The sequence below is a fragment of the Mus caroli genome, unplaced genomic scaffold (assembly GCF_978045245.1).
Source record: "Mus caroli unplaced genomic scaffold, Mus_caroli_1 scaffold_16, whole genome shotgun sequence".
Taxonomy (NCBI): Eukaryota; Metazoa; Chordata; class Mammalia; order Rodentia; family Muridae; genus Mus; species Mus caroli.
In genome coordinates this window covers 101337102-101341855 of record NW_028227271.1, presented here as the reverse complement: position 1 = coordinate 101341855, position 4754 = coordinate 101337102, and the positions used below count along the sequence as shown (strand labels likewise).

The window sequence follows — 4754 nt, the reverse complement described above, 5'->3', positions numbered from 1 at the left end:
CTCTCCAAGTGCTGGGATTAAAGGTGTACATCATCACCATGACCATTTCCATTTTATGTTTTTAATTTTGCAAAATATTTTATGTTTGAAAGGAGTGTTCCTAATTCATGAGTGTATATTGCTACATATGTCACTTAGATTAAGTATGCTTGTAGACTTATAATTATTTATTTTTAAGTCTGTCAGTTTTGATTTCTATATTCTGAGGCTATATTGGTAAGTACACATAGTTTAAGGATCAGCCTGCCTTTTGTTTCAAATAATACAGTTTTCCCTAATATCTCAGTTATGGTTTCTGTTAATGTGTTACTGGTTAAACATTTGCCATTATTTTTCTTGCAAAATTTCTAGCATAATTTTGATTTATTATGTATCTCATAATCAACACATAATCACATTTTGTTTGCTTTATCTAATTTGTAAACTGCTTTGTATGTAAATGAGAAGTTTGATGATCAGATTGTCTACCATCTTATTGCATTCCTATCTTACATACTTTTTTATGTCTTTTTCTTTTTTTGACTTCAGGGCTTAACAAACTCACATACAAATAAATTTTGTTTAAACATGAGTAAAGCTCATTTAATTAGGTATAGTGTAGTGTAGTATAGTATAGTGTAGTGTATAGCAGTAGTAGATTTATTGTAACATATACCATGTGGCCCACAAAGACAGAACTATTTGCTATTTACTCTTTACAGAAAAAAAATGCAAATCTGCTTTAATGGATTCAAGTATTCTTTATCTTTCTCCCTTTAGAGTTAAAGATTGTAATCTTGTTCCAATAATAGATAACTTAGATTAAAAATCATACTCTGAGTTAAAATTAATATGCTTACTTTTAAAAGAGAAAATGAATTTGTTAAATGTATTTATTTGCATGTGAGCTCATGGTGTGTGTTTGTGTGTACTTTCTCTATGTGTGCATGGATGTGTATGTGGGTGCGTGTGCTTATGTGTGCACTTCATGACCTGCTAACAAAGGTCAGAGAACAAGTTTAGGAGCTAGTTCTCTTCTTCCACCACACATAGTCTGAGTGTGAACTCAGCTGTCAAGCTCAGTGGTAGGTGTCTTTACCCATAACATTATCCCTACCTTTTTTTTCTTGGAAAAAAAACAATTATTTCAGCATCTTCCAGTCTTAGTCACCTTCCCTAACTTCTAGTGTTTTAGTTTTATCCCACATAAATTTCTCTCTCCAGAAGCAACACTATTTTCACAAATAGCCAATGTGTATTTGCCCATCTAACACATTCTTTGATTTGTGCAGATTTGTATGTCCTACTCATTCTTTTTAAGCTTAATTGCTTATTTCTAATGCACGTCTCTGCGCAGGTCTTTCAAAGACCATTTTGGGTGGTATGCTAATCCTCATATGTGGCATGTGTGTAGAACTGCTTCATTCTCTCATTTTCTCTTTCTCCTATTTTTTTTTTTTTTTTGAAACAGCTAGTCTGGGTTCCTCAGGCCAGCCTGGAAATAGAAATAGCAATCCTCTTGCCTCACCCCTGGCTTCTTGACTTCTGTCATAAGAGGCAGACTCTACTAAGTTGGGCTTATCTCTCTTCCTGAATTATAATTTAGCAGACACTTTTCTTCAATATTTTTCTATTATTTGGGGGGTTCTTTTCCTTGTGAGAATTCTGCAGTTTTCAAAATGAGTGCACAAAGATTGAATTGCCTTTTAAGTAACTAGCAAAAGGCGTTTTTTACTGATTTATCCCAGAGACTCCAAAGTACAGATTTTGAGCATAACTTCCTGTACTTTAAAAGCATGTGATGCTAGTCTGCAAACATGAGCAAATCTTAGAACGCTCCATTATTTATTTATTGCACAATCACAGACTCACATCCTGGTGAATGTTAATATTTTCTGGGAGTAACAACAGACTTGGGAACAGATAACAGATATAAAGGGCCCACAGAAATCCACAGTGCAGGAGCCTGACTTCTTTACAACAGAAGTGGTTGAGATGAAGGGTCTCTGTTGATAATAACTTTGCCTGGGAGTGGCAGAGCTGGCCAACCATGTTCTCCACGGCTGCTTCTGTTTGTGTCTCATAACTCTTCTCACAGTCATCTGAAGCTCGCCCCCATCCTCAAATCAGATTCCTGAGAAGTTACAGGTTTAGCCAATGAGCCTCTTCCCCCTGTGTGCTATCTGCCTCAGACTGCTGCTACCTGTGTTGTGAACATACTGGCCCACAAAGATGGTCCTTGACTTCTGTTAGGTGATCTCACTACTCCAGGGCTGAGAGTGGTGCTTCTCTGTGCTCACGCCGCTTATGCAGGTAACATGATTTATGTGTGAAACATAGTTTACATTTTATTTTATTTCAAGGAATCTGGGAATTTGGCACATACCAATCAGAGAGCACTTGTGGCCATCCCTAAACAAAAATGCTAAATGCCTCCACTGGGGAATATCACACATATTAGTGCTATTTTATTTTATTGTCATTAGAGAAAACAGCACTCTTGAGTAGTTCCTCCCCAAAGGAGAGGACATAGACTCTTGAGCATGGATTTTATTGTCATTAGAGAAAACAGCACTTTTGGGTAGTTCCTCCCAAAAGGAGAGGACATAGATTCTTGCACATGGGTTTATCTAGATTTGGCTTATCTTTTCTATTAGAATCTGACTGTGTGCCTTTTACATTGCTGTAAAAGATCTTAGCCGTTAGTCCAACTGTATTAATTCTGAGAGTCCTAGGATGGTCTTGAGCATCCTAACACAGTTCACTGCAACTAATCAATCCATTTGATTGTATGTGAGGGATGGACAGAGAGTCAGAATTTATGTTCTTCCCAGCTTATGGAATGGTATAGAAGAGTGGTGCTCAGTTCTGGCTAAACAGCAGAATATTCTGCAATGCCTATAAAAATTAGACACCAACAAAGATTCATTAGAATTTTAGCATTAGAATCTCTAGGGCTTTGAGAGTGATATGTTTTAAAGTTCTGCAGTGAATCTAATGTGAGGAGTGGTGACCAATGGTCTGAATTGATTTCCCTCCACAGAGCTTGAGCCAGCAGCTTCCTTTAGAAAGAGTTTGTTGGCTTGGAAGGGATCCATCTAGGACAGGGTGCATTTCATAAGTGAATTTTCAGATTCAAAGATGATTTTCATACTGAAACAAATAATTTGGTAACTTAATTGAACATATAAGCAATGTTCTTAGAAAAATGTCATTTTGGCATTTTTATTAGAGCCATATTCACAAATGCTGAAATGTATGCAACTAACTGAAACAATATTTTGCTATTAACCTGCTTTTTGAATATATGAATTCAGTATAAAATAAATCGTCACATCTGTTTCTTGGGGTTATTCAATAATCCAAGTTCAATTGAATTCTGATCAGAGAGGCTCTGTTTAAAAAAGAAAAGTTGGTCGATAAGAAAGTTGTGATGAGCTAGCTTGTAGTGTTATATGTGTTTCTCTTTTCCTAATTTCACAGCCAAGTGACCGTTTGGGGATGGGGTGAGGGTGTTTTCTATGTCTCCCTGTCTTTGGCTCCCTTGCATTCTGCAGTGAAATGCTCTCAGACAGCAACTGCACAAGCCCTCCCAGCTCTCTGCAGAATTCTGTCTGGCAGATTTCTGTGCTACACCCTGCTCATAATGGATACCTGACAACTATTTAAGGTGACCAGACAGGATGACAGCACTACTAGAAGAAACAGCTGCTGTAAACAGGTGAGAGACTATAACCGTCCCTGCCATGTGTCTTTCTATACAGCCCAGGCCTCTTCTTCACTGCCATTAGATGATAACAGTTGCTTTCCATATGGAGGAAGCTTTCTCCTGCACACCTCTGGGAAGCATCCAGATGTCCTATTAAAATGCAGATTTTTCTCATACCTTTGGGGTTTGAAATAGCCATCACCACCCTTAACCCTACTGTGTGGTATGGCTTCCTTCCCTTGCCTTTGCATACTTGGAGGTAAATGGATGTAACTCTGTAGTTTTAAAGCATCATCCTTCAGCACCTTATTTATTTATTTATTTATTTATCCCCTCCCTACCCCATGTATTAGGTGCTAACTTGAGCATTTCTTTTTCGCCCTTCAGGACTTGCTCTGGAAAAGGACGAGAACTCTTTCATCCTAAGAACTTCAGATTGAAAATCTCCAACAAGTTCTGTGGAAAGCCGTGCAGCGTGCAGTGTGCAGCGAGCAATCACTGTGGAGAGCCGTGCGCATGCCGCGAGCAATCACCATTATAAGATGGCGCTGGCCTCCGCTGTGACAAACTAGTAAACAAGCCTTGTGCGCAAGTGCGAGAGTGAACTCACTTCTAGTCACTGCCCATTCTCGGGGTGTAATAGTGGTGTGATGAGCGAACAACGAATCAAGAGCTGTCACGCCACATCAGGTGCTGAAACGTCATGGCTGAGTGCTATATAACGGACTCCATTTTCTGGGGTCGAGATCTTCCTGAGAAGTAAGCAATAAAGCTTTGCTGCAGAAGATTCCGGTTGTCCTGAGTGTGTTCTTGCCGGCGGGGACAAAAGCTCGGGATAAAGTTCCTGCATTTTAGAGAAAGCTCAATGAGCAAAGCTTTTGAAGGTAGAAGCTGCTTTTTGGTGGTAGTGATGGTGCAGGAGGCTTCTGGATACTGGCTTTCTACTCACCTTGGTGCCTTACTGGAGTATTCTGTCAGCTTATCTCATGCAGTCAGCCTGTCTGGGACTCAGATGTGTGGACTCGGGGTATGGATGATCCTTAGACATAAGCATTCGAGGAGAGCA

General features: G+C 39.1%; 1 long non-coding RNA gene across 2 annotated transcripts; it reads left to right on the top strand.

The window, feature by feature from the left end:
- The first annotated feature begins 1929 nt into the window (after positions 1-1929).
- Positions 1930-4475, top strand: LOC110310878 (uncharacterized). 2 transcript variants are annotated; one of them, XR_015045544.1, is made up of 3 exons: positions 1930-2292; positions 3537-3700; positions 4076-4475. It is a non-coding gene; the product is annotated as an uncharacterized LOC110310878 (long non-coding RNA). The 2 variants fall into 2 exon arrangements; XR_003834946.2 differs by having other exon boundaries at positions 3463-3700.
- The last annotated feature ends 279 nt before the right edge of the window (positions 4476-4754 follow it).